The sequence below is a fragment of the Lissotriton vulgaris genome, unplaced genomic scaffold, assembly GCF_964263255.1.
Source record: "Lissotriton vulgaris unplaced genomic scaffold, aLisVul1.2 SCAFFOLD_1032, whole genome shotgun sequence".
In the NCBI taxonomy this organism is placed as follows: Eukaryota; Metazoa; Chordata; class Amphibia; order Caudata; family Salamandridae; genus Lissotriton; species Lissotriton vulgaris.
Window position 1 is genome coordinate 426,604 of NW_028250077.1, and position 14,531 is coordinate 441,134.

The window sequence follows — 14,531 nt, forward strand, 5'->3', positions numbered from 1 at the left end:
CCGACCACCGGTGCTGTTACAGTTCGAAGGGGAACAGCCTCAGGATAGCGGGTGGCGTGGTCCACCAGTACCAGGATGAATCAATGCCCTTGCGCTGTTCGGGGGTCCAGGGGCCCCACAATGTCTATTCCCACCTTTTCGAACGGGGTGGTAACAACCGGGAATGGTTGCAGGGGTGCCTTGAGTTTGCGGCCGCTCTTCCCGCTGGCCTGGCAAGTGGGGCAGGACCGACAGTGGTTGAGGACGTCATTTCTCATTTTTGGCCAGTAAAAGTGGGTCACCAGGCGGTTGTAGGTTTTGTCCTGTCCCAAGTGTCCAGCCAGCGGGACATCGTGGGCCAAATTCAACAGGAAGTCTCTAAAGCGGAGGGGCACCACCAACACTCGACTGGCCCCCAACTCCGCGATTCTTTGTTCGCTGTACAATAGGTCATTGTCCCCGTCAACAAAAGAATCACCTTCCGCCTCCTCACCCACGCACACAAAGCCCTACACGACCAAGGCCCGAGCTACCTCAACAGCCGGATCAACTTCTACGCTCCCAAACGCCACCTCCGATCAGCCAACCACGCCCTCGCCGCCGTCCCCCGCATCCGAAGAGCGACTACAGGAGGAAGGTCCTTCTCCTACCTGGCCGCCAAGACCTGGAACTCCCTCCCGTCCGACCTGCGCCTGACCCAAGACCACCTCTCCTTCAGGAAGAAGCTGAAGACCTGGCTGTTCGAGCAGTAGCGGCACCCCCCCCCCCCCCCCAGCGCCTTGAGACCCTACGGGTATGTAGCGCGCTCTATAAGTGTCACTGATTGATTGATTGATTGTCCCAATAGATCCAGTGGGCCCCGGCGGTATCTCCCGCGCTCTGGGCAAGGGCTTGCTGTCGTAGTCCCTCGAGGGAGGGACAGGTCTTTTGCTCTTGACGGAATTGTTCCTGGGTGGGTCCCCCTTCTTGCCGCCACTGAGCCAGGTCTGGAAGGTCCTGGGGCTGAGCGAGCCTTTCTTGGGTTTGTTCCGGGGGGTCGGTATGGTCGGCGTCCCCCACTGGAGCGATCGGGGGAGGAGGTGCTGGCCATTCGGGTTCTTTAGGTCGGGGGATGGCGCGGGCGGCCATGGACCGGGTGGTTACGCACGCCCAGTCCGGGAGGCCCAACATCCCCAGGTGCTCTCTTCTTTCCACGGCGGCCCACGGGGAACTCTCGAGATCGTTCCCCAGGAGACAGTCCACGGGGCATCATCGCGGACTGTCACCTTCAACATGCCGGATACTCCTCCCCATTCGAATGGGACGCAGGCCATCCGACACAGGCTCTCAGAATTGTCGGCTGAACGGACGGGGCAGAGAACGTTCGGCAGGATCTGTTCCGGGGTCACCAGGTGACAGCGGACGGCCGTCACACTGGCCCCCGTGTCACGTAGGGCTTCAGCCTTGCGCCCATTTATGTTCACCCACTGACTGTATTTTCTGGTGTTGGCGGGTAGGGGAGCCCGCGGGATCATGTCTCTTCCCCCTAGGCACGCCAGGACCATGGCGGCCAGTTCCCACTCTGGTTGCTCCTGTTCGTATTCTTCAGGCTCTTCGGAGACTTGCTCTTCTCCTAGGGTGGCGGCAGCTACCTGGCGGGGCCCCGGAGTCTGGTTCTTTGGGCAGTTCGGGTCATTGGCGTAGTGGCCGACTCGCTGGCATCGGTGACAAGTGACATTGGCTCGGAATCCCGGGCGCTTCGGGGAGTTGCCCTGGCCGGCCGGGGGCGGGGTGCTGGTAGCGGGAGCGGCCGGGACGGCGTCTTTCCCCCGGCCCTGGCCTCCTCCTCCTCCTCGGGGACGGTGATGACCTTGGTTGTTCCTGTTCTGTTCGTTGGGCCCACCCCGGCCCACTCGGGTGCTCTCCCATCGGTCAGCCTCGGCGGCGAGCTGCCGTGGATCAGTCAATTTACTGTCGAGAAGGTGCTGCCTGAGCTCGACGAAGCAGTTGTTGGAGAGGTGCTCCCACACGATGAGGTTAAAAAGTTGCTCGTAGGTCGTTACGCGGCTCCCCTTGATCCATCCCTCGAAGGCTCGGCTGAAATAGTTCACATATTCCACCCAAGTTGTACCCGGGATTCGGGTGCAGTCGCGGAACCTCTGGCGGTACATTTCGGGTGTAAGCCCATATCGAGTGAGGAGGGCGGCCTTCATGTGGTCATAGGACGTCATTTGATGGTCCGGGAGCTGTAACAGGGCATCGCGGCCTTCATTGACGAACCTCCCCCATAGACCGGCTCCCCAGTCACTTCGATCGATCCGGTGGGAGGTCATGGCGATCTCGTAGGCCTTGAACCACTGTTGTATGTCGTTGTTTCGGAAATTCTCTCGGACGACATCTTTGGGGATGTGGACCTTTGATTCTGTAGCTCCTGGGGTGCGCGGTTGCTCGGGCACCCCCAGGTCTTTGTTTTGCTTCCGTAGTTCTATCTCAGCCAGTTTGCGCTCGTGTTCGTATGCCAGTTTTTTTTCTTCAAGCTCTCTTTGTCTTTGCTTTTCTTCCCGCTCTTCTCGGAGCCGTAAGTGTTCTAGGTTCATTTTTTGTTCCGCTAGTTTTAGTTCTCCGTCCAACTTGAGCCGTGCCAACTCTAATTCGTGCAGTCTGCTTTTTTCTCGCTCTTGGATCTCTTCCCGGGAGAGACCCGCTCTCCTTTCTTCGGACGGAGCGGTGCTCGTCTCCGGTGCTTCGATGTTTTGGTCCCGGGGACCGGCGGCATTTGCTTCTGCCCATGATTCTAGGGCATGTTTAAAGTCATCTTTTGTGCTCAGACCGGTGGTAGCAATGCCCAGTTCCATACAAAATTGTTTTATTCTCGATGGCTGTACTCCTCCAGTTTTTCCATTTGGAATTTCTCTGTAGATCCGCTCTCTTTGGTCGACATTGTGGTTTAGTCGTGGGGTGAGTTGCTTTCTGTACGATTACGCGTTGGTTCGGATCGCGCCGCTGGCCACCAACGTTAGACGGGGACCGGGAGGGTCGGCCGAGGACAAGGGGAGAGGCCTCCGGTGAGGGCCGTCTCCAGCGATCGTACAGACAAGTAACTCCCCCCCCCCACAGATGGACACCACACAAGGATAAGTTTAACGTTCTTTATAGGCAATTCTTGAAGTACGGTGATACGATACAATGGAGCAGGACACAAGGGTCCTCTTAATTCTAGTCTCTTGACGGGGAAAGGGGTAGCGGGACAGTCTTTGTTACCAATCTGGTACTGCGATGCGATGATGGTAGCTCACAATCCTCGAGCTCGGCGTTCGAGAGGGACGGGCCGCGGCAGCGCCAGCAGGTCCCGAGGTGGTCGTAGATAAGAACGGGCCGCGGCAGCGCCAGCAGGTCCCGACGAGGACGAAGGTTGCAAGAAGGCCGCGGCAGCGCCAGCAGGTCCAACGAGGATGAAGGTTGCAGAAGGCTGCGGCAGCGCCAGCAGGCAGGACGACAGTTCACAAGGCAGGGCTGCGGCAGCGCCAGCAGTCCGTCAAGGATGAGTTCTTCCCGGTGTCTCTCGACTCCAAGATACAACTGCCTTCCTGCTCTGGAGCTGCCCCAGTTATAGGTCTGGCGCCCTTTGATGTCTGGACCCTCGCACTTGGAGGTCGGGAGGTCCGGGATGAGGGAGTCCAGGCACCCAGCAGGGGGGTGGAGCCAGCGCCCGGGGAGGCTGGGGGCGATCGGCACCTGGCGGGGGAGAGCCATCGACACTCCTTTCTCCCATTGACCTGCCAAGTGGTCCGTTCACCTCCTGGGTGGATGGTGGTGCCGGGATGTCGTGGCCTGGCCAGGCCCAGGGTTAGGGTCGAGCTGAGGCCACGCGGCCTCGTGGTGCAGTGTCCAAGATGGCGGCCGGGCCGGGCAATGGAGCTGACAGTGGCCCGGGCCAGTGATACAGAGATGTCCGGGAGCAGGAGTCCCGTAGGGGACGGTTTGCGGGTTGCTTCTGTGGGTAGCACCTGGAGAGCCGGTGTCCGGGCCCTGTCATGCGGGGGGGGAGCGAGCCCTTCATGTGGCCCGTCCAACACTGCTCCTCGAGGCCCCCTTCACCGGCTCCAGCGCTATGTACAAGAATGAAACACCACACGCTGCTCCTAGAGGTCCCCATAACTGGCTTCAGCGCTATGTACAAGACTGCAACACCACACACTGCCCCGAGAGGTCCCCATAACTGGCTTCAGCGCTATGTATAAGAATGAAACACCACACGCTGCCCCTAGAGGTCCCCATAACTGGCTTCAGCGCTATGTACAAGAATGAAACCCCACACGCTGCCCCTAGAGGTCCCCAAGACCAGCTTCAGTGCTGTGCACAAGACTGCTACACCAGACGCTGTTCCTAGAGGTCCCGTCACCAGAGCTATGTACAAGACTCCAGCGCTATGTACAAGAATGAAACACCACACGCTGCTCCTAGAGACCCCCATAACTGGCATTGGCGCTGTGCACAAGACTGCAACACCACCCGCTGCTCCTAGAGGTCCCCTCACCGGCTCCAGAGCTATGTACAAGACGACAACACCACTCGCTGCTCCTAGAGGTCCCCATAACTGGCTTCAGAGCTATGTACAAGATGACAACACCACACACTGCTCCTAGAGGCCCGCTTTACAAGGTTCCAGCGCTATGTACAAAACTGCTACAGCACACGCTGCTCCTAGCTAGAGGTCCCCTCACCGGCTTCAGCACTGTGTACAAGAATGAAACATCACACGCTGCTCCCAGAGGTCCTCATAACTGGCTTCAGTGCTATGTACAAGACTGTGCTAGAGTGCAGAGTGCATAGGGAGTGCAAAGTGCATAGGGAGAGCAGAGTGCAGAGTGCATAGGGAGTGCAGAGTGCATAGGGACTGCAGAGTGCTTGGGGAGTGCAGAGTGCACAGGGAGTGCAGAGTGCATAGGGAGTGCAGAGTGCATAGGGAGTGCAGAGTGCAGAGTGCATAGGGAGTGCAATGTGCATAGGGAGTGCAATGTGCATAAGAAGTGCAGAGTGCATAGGGAGTGCAGAGTGCATAGGGAGTGCAGAGTGCATAGGGAGTGCATAGTGCAGAGTGCATAGGGAGTGTAGAGTGCATAGGGAGTTCAGAGTGCGGAGTGCATAGGGAGTGCAGAGTGCAGAGTGCATAGGGAGTGCAGAGTGCGGAGTGCATAGGGAGTGCAGAGTGCAGAGTGCATAGGGAGTGCAGAGTGCATAGGGAGGGCAGAGTGCAGAGTGCATAGGGAGTGCATAGTGCAGAGTGCATAGGGAGTGCAGAGTGCATAGGGAGTGCAGATTGCATAGGGAGTGCAGAGTGCATAGGGAGTGCAGAGTGCATAGGGAGTTCAGAGTGCAGAGTGCATAGGGAGTGCAGAGTGCATAGGGAGTGCAGAGTGCATAGGGAGTGCAGAGTGCATAGGAGGTGCAGAGTGCAGAGTGCATAGGGAGTGCAGAGTGCAGAGTGCATAGGGAGTGCAGAGTGCATAGGGAGTGCAGAGTGCATAGGGAGTGCAGAGTGCATAGGGAGTGCAGAGTGCATAGGGAGTGCAGAGTGCAGAGTGCATAGGGAGTGCAGAGTGCAGAGTGCATAGGGAGTGCAGAGTGCATAGGGAGTGCAGAGTGCATAGGGAGTGCAGAGTGCAGAGTGCATAGGGAGTGCAGAGTGCATAGGGAGTGCAGAGTGCAGAGTGCATAGGGAGTGCAGAGTGCATAGGCAGTGCAGAGTGCAGAGTGCATAGTGAGTGCATAGTGAGTGCAGAGTGCATAGGGAGTGCAGAGTGCATAGGGAGTGCAGAGTGCAGAGTGCATAGGGAGTGCAGAGTGCATAGGGAGTGCAGAGTGCATAGGGAGTGCAGAGTGCTTAGGGAGTGCAGAGTGCATAGGGAGTGCAGAGTGCACAGGGAGTGCAATGTGCATAGGGAGTGCAATGTGCATAGGGAGTGCAATGTGCATAGGGAGTGCAATGTGCATAGGGAGTGCAGAGTGCATAGGGATTTCAGAGTGCATAGGGAGTGCATAGGGAGTTCAGAGTGCATAGGGAGTGCAGAGTGCATAGGGAGTGCAGAGTGCATAGGGAGTGCAGAGTGCATAGGGAGTGCAGAGTGCAGAGTGCATAGGGAGTGCAGAGTGCATAGGGAGTGCAGAGTGCATAGGGAGTGCAGAGTGAAGAGTGCATAGGGAGTGCATAGGCAGTGCAGAGTGCAGAGTGCATAGTGAGTGCATAGGGAGTGCAGAGTGCATAGGGAGTGCAGAGTGCAAAGGGAGTGCAGAGTGCATAGGGAGTGCAGAGTGTAGAGTGCATAGGGAGTGCAGAGTGCATAGGGAGTGCAGAGTGCATAGGGAGTGCAAAGTGCATAGGGAGTGCAGAGTGCATAGGGAGTGCAGAGTGCTTAGGGAGTGCAGAGTGCATAGGGAGTGCAGAGTGCATAGGGAGTGCAGAGTGCAGAGTGCATAGGGAGTGCAATGTGCATAGGGAGTGCAATGTGCATAGGGAGTGCAGAGTGCATAGGAAGTGCAGAGTGCATAGGGAGTGCATAGTGCAGAGTGCATAGGGAGTGCAGAGTGCATAGGGAGTGCAGAGTGCATAGGGAGTGCAGAGTGCAGAGTGCATAGGGAGTGCAGAGTGCATAGGGAGTGCATAGTGCAGAGTGCATAGGGAGTGCAGAGTGCATAGGGAGTGCAGAGTGCATAGGGAGTGCAGAGTGCAGAGTGCATAGGGAATGCAGAGTGCATAGGGAGTGCAGAGTGCATAGGGAGTGCAGAGTACAGAGTGCATAGGGAGTGCAGAGTGCATAGGGAGTGCAGAGTGCATAGGGAGTGCAGAGTGCATAGGGAGTGCAGAGAGAGTGCAGAGTGCATAGGGAGTGCAGAGTGCATAGGGAGTGCAGAGTGCAGAGTGCATAGGGAGTGCAGAGTGCATAGGGAGTGCAGAGTGCATAGGTAGTGCAGAGTTCTTAGGGAGTGCAGAGTGCATAGGGAGTACAGAGTGCAGAGTGCATAGGGAGTGCAGAGTGCATACGGAGTGCAGAGTGCATAGGGAGTGCAGAGTGCAGAGTGCATAGGGAGCGCAGAGTGCATAGGGAGTGCAGAGTGCATAGGGAGTGCAGAGTGCATAGTGCATAGGGAGTGCAGAGTGCATAGGGAGTGCAGAGTGCATAGGGAGTGCAGAGTGCATAGGGAGTGCAGAGTGCAGAGTGCATAGGGAGTGCAGAGTGCATAGTGAGTGCTAGGGAATGCATAGTGCATAGGGAGTGCAGAGTGCATAGGAAGTGCAGAGTGCATAGGGAGTGCAGAGTGCATAGGGAGTGCAGAGTGCAGAGTGCATAGGGAGTGCAGAGTGCATAGGGAGTGCAGAGTGCATAGGGAGCGCAGAGTGCAGAGTGCATAGGGAGTGCAGAGTGCATAGGGAGTGCAGAGTGCATAGGGAGTGCAGAGTGCAGAGTGCATAGGGAGTGCAGAGTGCAGAGTGCATAGGGAGTGCAGAGTGCATAGGGAGTGCAGAGTGCAGAGTGCATAGGGAATGCAGAGTGCATAGGGAGTGCATAGTGCAGAGTGCATAGGGAGTGCAGAGTGCATAGGGAGTGCAGAGTGCATAGGGAGTGCAGAGTGCATAGGGAGTTCAGAGTGCAGAGTGCATAGGGAGTGCAGAGTGCATAGGGAGTGCAGAGTGCATAGGGAGTGCAGAGTGCATAGGGAGTGCAGAGTGCATAAGGAGTGCAGAGTGCAGAGTGCATAGGGAGTGCAGAGTGCATAGGGAGTGCAGAGTGCAGAGTGCATAGGGAGTGCAGAGTGCAGAGTGCATAGGGAGTGCAGAGTGCATAGGGAGTGCAGAGTGCATAGGGAGTGCAGAGTGCATAGGGAGTGCAGACTGCATTGTGCATAGGGAGTGCAGAGTGAATAGGGAGTGCAGAGTGCATAGGGAGTGCAGAGTGCATAGGGAGTGCAGAGTGCAGAGTGCATAGGGAGTGCAGAGGGAGTGCAGAGTGCAGAGTGCATAGTGAGTGCAGAGTGCAGAGTGCATAGGGAGTGTAGAGTGCATAGGCAGTGCAGAGTGCAGAGTGCATAGTGAGTGCATAGTGAGTGCAGAGTGCATAGGGAGTGCAGAGTGCATAGTGAGTGCAGAGTGCATAGGGAGTGCAGAGTGCATAGGGGGTGCAGAGTGCATAGGGAGTGCAGAGTGCATAGGGAGTGCAGAGTGCTTAGGGAGTGCAGAGTGCTTAGGGGGTGCAGAGTGCATAGGGGGTGCAGAGTGCATAGGGAGTGCAGAGTGCAGAGTGCATAGGGAGTGCAATGTGCATAGGGAGTGCAATGTGCATAGGGAGTTCAATGTGCATAGGGAGTGCAGAGTGCATAGGGAGTGCATAGTTCAGAGTGCATAGGGAGTGCAGAGTGCATAGGGATTTCAGAGTGCGGAGTGCATAGGGAGTTCAGAGTGCAGAGTGCATAGGGAGTGCAGAGTGCATAGGGAGTGCAGAGTGCAGAGTGCATAGGGAGTGCAGAGTGCATAGGGAGTGCAGAGTGCATAGGGAGTGCAGAGTGCATAGGGAGTGCAGAGTGCATAGGGAGTGCAGAGTGCATAAGGAGTGCAGAGTGCAGAGTGCATAGGGAGTGCAGAGTGCATAGGGAGTGCAGAGTGCAGAGTGCATAGGGAGTGCAGAGTGAAGAGTGCATAGGGAGTGCAGAGTGCATAGGCAGTGCAGAGTGCAGAGTGCATAGTGAGTGCATAGGGAGTGCAGAGTGCATAGGGAGTGCAGAGTGCAAAGGGAGTGCAGAGTGCATAGGGAGTGCAGAGTGCAGAGTGCATAGGGAGTGCAGAGTGCAGAGTGCATATGGAGTGCAGAGTGCATAGGGAGTGCAGAGTGCTTAGGGAGTGCAGAGTGCATAGGGAGTGCAGAGTGCATAGGGAGTGCAATGTGCATAGGGAGTGCAGAGTGCATAGGGAGTGCAGAGTGCATAGGGAGTGCATAGTGCAGAGTGCATAGGGAGTGCAGAGTGCATAGGGAGTGCAGAGTGCATAGGGAGTTGTTAGACGGTACCTAGAGGGTCGGCCAAGGACAAGGGGAGAGGTCTCCGGGGAGAGCCGTCTCCAGCGATCGTACAGACAAGTAACTTCCCCCCCACAGATGGACACCACACAAGGATAAGATTTAACGTTCTTTATAAGCAATCGTAAGGTACGGTAGAATGGTACAAGGAGGTCTGGACTCAGGGGTCCCCTCGATATTAGTCTCTTGGATGGGAAAGGGGGTAGCGGGACAGTCCTATTACCAATGTGGTAGATGCGATGAGATGATGGATAGCTCACAATCCTCGAGCTCGGCGTTCTTGGAGGACGGGCCGCGGCAGCGCCAGCAGGTCCCGTGTAGATCGAGGTGGTAACGGTCCGCGGCAGCGCCAGCAGGTCCCGACGAAGATGGTAGTTACAACGGGCCGCGGCAGCGCCAGCAGGTCCCGACGAGGATGAAGGTTGCAGAGGGCCGCGGCAGCGCCAGCGGCAGGACGATAGTTCACAAGGCAGGGCTGCGGCAGCGCCAGCAGTCCGTCAAGGATGAGTTCTTCACGGTGTCTCTCGACTCCAGGATATAACTGCCTTCCTGCTCTGGAGCTGCCCCAGTTATAGGTCTGGCGGCCTTTGATGTCCGGACCCTCGCACTTGGAGGGCGGGAGGTCCGGGATGAGGGAGTCCAGACACCCAGCAGGGGGGTGGAGCCAGCGCCCGGGGAGGCTGTGGGCGATCGGCACCTGGCGGGGGAGAGCCATCGACACTTCTTTCTCCCATTGACCTGCCAAGTGGTCCGTTCACCTCCTGGGTGGATAGTGGTGCCGGGATGTCGGGGCCTGGCCAGGCCCAGGGTTGGGGTCGAGCTGAGGCCACGCGGCCTCGTGGTGCAGTGTCCAAGATGGCGGCTGGGCCGGGCAATGGTGCTGACGGTGGCCCGGGCCCGTGATACAGAGATGTCCGGGGGTAGGAGTCCCGTAGGGGACGGAGTGTGGGTTGCTTCTGTGGGTAGCACCTGGAGAGCTGATGTCCGGGCTCTGTCATGCGGGGAGGGAGCGAGCCCTTCATGTGGCCTGTCCAACATGCGTCCCCCCCAGCTGAAGGCGGGGAGAGTCACCCATCTTCTTTGGGACTCTCCTCGTCGAGGCGGAAAAATCGTGACAGGCCATCCGCGTTGGCGTGATCCTGGCCAGGGCGGTGTTCCACAGTGAAGTCCATCCCTTGCAGGGATATGGACCATCGCAAGAGTTTGGGATTCTCTCCCCGCATCTGTATTAGCCATTGCAGGGGGCGATGATCTGTCTGCACCCGAAAGTGGGTACCGAAGAGGTAGGGCCGGAGCTTCTTGAGGGCTCATACCACTGTGAAGGCCTCCCTCTCGATGGTGCTCCAGCGCTGTTCTCGGGCCAAGAGACGTCTGCTGATGAAGGCCACTGGTTGGTCGACTCCCTCGGTGTTCAGTTGGGAGAGGACGGCCCCAATGCCATGGTCGGAGGCATCAGTCTGGACGATGAACTCCCGGCTGTAGTCGGGAGCCTGGAGTACCGGGGCGGTGCACATGGCGACCTTCAGCTTCTCGAAGGCCGCTTGACAGTCGGGAGTCCAGTCGACTCTTTTTGGCTGGTTCTTAGATGTAAGTGCCGTGAGGGGCCCCACACTGCTGCCATAGTCCTTCACAAACCGCCGGTAGTATCCGGTGAGCCCCAAGAAGGCCCGGACCTCGGTCTGCGTTATGGGTGGTTGCCAGGACTGGATGGCAGCGATCTTGAGTTGGAAGGGGGCCACCAGACCGCTCCCCACTTGGTGTCCGAGGTAGGTCACGGACCCCTGGCCAATCTGGCATTTGCTGGCCTTGATTGTGAGGCCGGCCTGTTGGAGGGCCTGTAGGACCTCTCGGAGGTGGTGGAGGTGGTCTGACCAGTGGCGGCTGTAAACCGCGATATCGTCCAGGTAGGCGGCGCTGAACTCTTCGAGGCCCGCCAATACCTGGTTCACCAGGCGTTGAAAGGTTGCTGGAGCGTTTTTCATGCCGAATGGCATCACCTTGAAATGGTAATGGCCATCCGGGGTGGCGAAAGCGGACCGTTCTTGCGGGCCACCCCGGGGGTGAGGCCGATCTGCCAGTAGCCCGCTGTCAGGTCGAAGATGCTGAGGTAGCGGGCAGCCCCGATGCGGTCGATCAGTTCATCGGCTCGGGGAATGGGGTGAGCGTCGGTCCGGGTGACAGCGTTCAGGCCCCGATAGTCAACGCAGAATCGGAGCTCAGGGGTGGTGCTGGGGGCAGCAGCTTTGGGGACCAGTACGACTGGGCTGGCCCAGGGGCTGTCCGAGGGTTCGATGACTCAGAGTGTGAGCATCTTGGAGACTTCTTCTTGGATGCAGGCACGTACCCAATCTGGCACGCGGTACGCCCGATGTCTGATGGGGGGACTGTCCCCAGTGTCCACGTCGTGCAAGCACCAGGGGGTGACCCCTGGGGTGAGGGAAAATAGGGCTGCGAACTGCAGCAGGAGAGCCCGACAGTCTTGGCGCTGCTCTGAGGTCAGGGCCTCCGACAGTCGGACCCCGTCTACCGAACCATCTTTTTCACGGGTCCTCAGTAAGTCAGGGAGGGGCTCGGCGTCTTCTTCCGCTCCACTGTCTGTAGCCATCAGTAGGCTGAGCTCCGAGCGCACAAAGTGGGGTTTGAGTCTGTTGGCGTGGAGGACCCGGAGGGGGTTCCGGGAAGATTCCATGTCGATGAGATAGGTGACGGGGCTCTTGCGCTCGATCACCTTGAAGGGCCCCGTCCACTTATCTTGCAGGGCACAAGGTTCGGTGGGGGACATCACCCATACTTGCTGGCCAGGTACGAACTCTATGGAGGAGGCGTTCTGATCGTACCATTTCTTCATGTCCTCCTGACTGGCTTCAAGATTGGCTTTGGCGATTTCTCGGAACCGCCTGGTCTGATTGCGGAGGGTCAGGAGGTACTTGTAGACGTCTGGAGGGGTTTTCAGGGGGGCCATCTCCCAACCTTCCTTGACTAGGCTGAGGGGCCCTCGAACCGGGTGTCCGTACAAGAGTTCGAAGGGGCTGAAGCCGAGGGACTTCTGAGGGACTTCTCGGTAGGCGAAGAGGAGGCACGGGAGGTGCACATCCCACTGGCGGCGGAGGGGCTCTTCCAACCCCATAATCATTCCCTTGAGTGTACGGTTGAACCGCTCAACCAGTCCGTTTCCTTGCGGGTGATAGGGGGTTGTGAATCGGTAGGTGACCCCGCACTGCTGCCAGAGGGATTTCATGTATTTTGAAATGAAGTTCGTGCCTCTGTCGCTGACGACTTCCCGGGGGAAGCCCACCCGGGAGAAGATCCCCATTAAGGCTCGGCCGACCACCGGTGCTGTTACAGTTCGAAGGGGGATGGCCTCGGGATAGCGGGTGGCATGGTCCACCAGTACCAGGATGAATCGATGCCCTTGTGCTGTTCGGGGGTCCAGGGGCCCCACAATGTCTATTCCCACCTTTTCGAACGGGGTGGTAACCACCGGAAAGGGCTGCAGGGGCGCCTTGAGTTTGCGGCCGCTCTTCCCGCTGGCCTGACAAGTGGGACAAGACCGGCAGTGGTTGAGTACGTCATTTCTCATTTTGGGCCAGTAAAAGTGGGTTACCAGGCGGTTGTAGGTTTTGTCCTGACCCAAGTGTCCGGCCAGGGGGACGTCGTGGGCCAAGTCCAACAGGAAGTCTCTAAAACGGAGGGGCACCACCAACACTCGACTGGCCCCCAACTCGGCGATTCTTTGTTCGCTGTACAATAGATCGTTGTCCCAAAAGATCCAGTGGGCCCCGGTGGTATCTCCCGCGCTCTGGGCGAGGGCTTGTTGTCGTAGTCCCTCGAGGGAGGGACATGTCTTTTGCTCCTGACGGAATTGTTCCTGGGTGGGTCCCCCTTCTTGACGCCACTGAGCCAGGTCTGGGAGATCCTGGGGCTGAGCGAGTTCTTCTTGGGTTTGTTCCGGGGGGTCGGCGGTGTCGGCGTCCCCCACCGGAGCGATCGGGGGAGGAGGTGCTGGCCATTCGGGTTCTTCTGGGCAGGGGATGGCGCGGGCCGCCATGGACCGGGTAGTTACGCACGCCCAGTCCGGGAGGCCCAACATCCCCAGGTGCTCTCTTCTTTCTACGGCGGCCCACGGGGAACTCTCGAGATCGTTCCCCAGGAGACAGTCCACGGGGGCATCATCGCGGACCGTCACCTTCAGCATGCCGGATACTCCTCCCCACTCGAAGGGGACGCAGGCCATCCGACACATGCTCTCCGAATTGTCGGCTGAACGGACGGGGCAAAGAACGTTCGGTATTATTTGCTCAGGGGTCACCAGGTGACAGCGGACGGCCGTCACTCTGGCCCCCGTGTCACGTAGGGCTTCGGCCTTGCGCCCATTTATGTTCACCCACTGACTGTACTTTCTGGTGTTGGCGGGTAGGGGAGCCCGCGGGACCATATCTCTTCCCCCCAGGCACGCCAGGACCATGGTGGCCGGTTCCCACTCTTGTTGCTCTTGTTCGTATTCTTCCTGCTCTTCGGAGACTTGCTCCTCTCCTAGGGCGGCGGCAGCTACCTGGCGGGGCCTCGGAGCCTGGTTCTGTGGGCAGTTCGGGTCATTGGCGTAGTGACCGACTCGCTGGCACCGATGGCACGTGACATTGGCTCTGAACCCCGGGCGCATCGGGGGGTTGCCCCGGCCGGCCGGGGGCGGGGTGCTGGTAGCGGGAGCGGCCGGGACGGTGTCTTTCCCCCGGCCCTGGCCTCCTCCTCCTCCTCGGGGACGGTGATGGCCTTGGTTGTTCCTGTGCTGCTCGTTTGGGCCACCCTGGCCCACTCGGGTGCTTTCCCATCGGTCAGCCTCGGCGGCGAGCTGCCGTGGATCAGTCAATTTACTGTCGAGGAGGTGCTGCCTGAGCTCGACAAAGCAGTTGTTAGAGAGGTGCTCCCACACAACAAGGTTAAAAAGCTGCTCGTAGGTCGTTACGTTGCTCCCCTTGATCCATCCCTCAAGGGCTCGGCTGAAATAGTTCACATATTCCACCCAAGTTGTACCCGGGATTCGGGTGCAGTCGCGGAACCTCTGGCGGTACATTTCGGGTGTCAGCCCATATCGAGTGAGGAGGGCGGCCTTCATGTGATCATAGGATGTCATTTGATGATCCGGGAGCTGTAACAGGGCATCCCTGCCTTCATTGACGAACCTCCCCCATAGGCCGGCTCCCCATTCATTTCGATCGATCCGGTGAGAGGACATGGCGATCTCATAGGCCTTGAACCACTGCTGTATGTCGTCGTTTCGGTAGTACTCTCGGACGACATCTTTGGGAATGTGGACCTTTGGTTCTGAAGTTCCTGGGGTGCGTGGTTGCTCGGGCACCCCCAGGTCTTTGCCTTGCTTACGTAGTTCTATTTCTGCTAGTTTGCGCTCGTGTTCATATGCCAGTCTTTTTTCTTCAAGCTCTCTTTGTCTTTGTTTTTCCTCCCGCTCTTCTCGGAGCCGCAAGTGTTCTAGGTTCAATTTTTGTT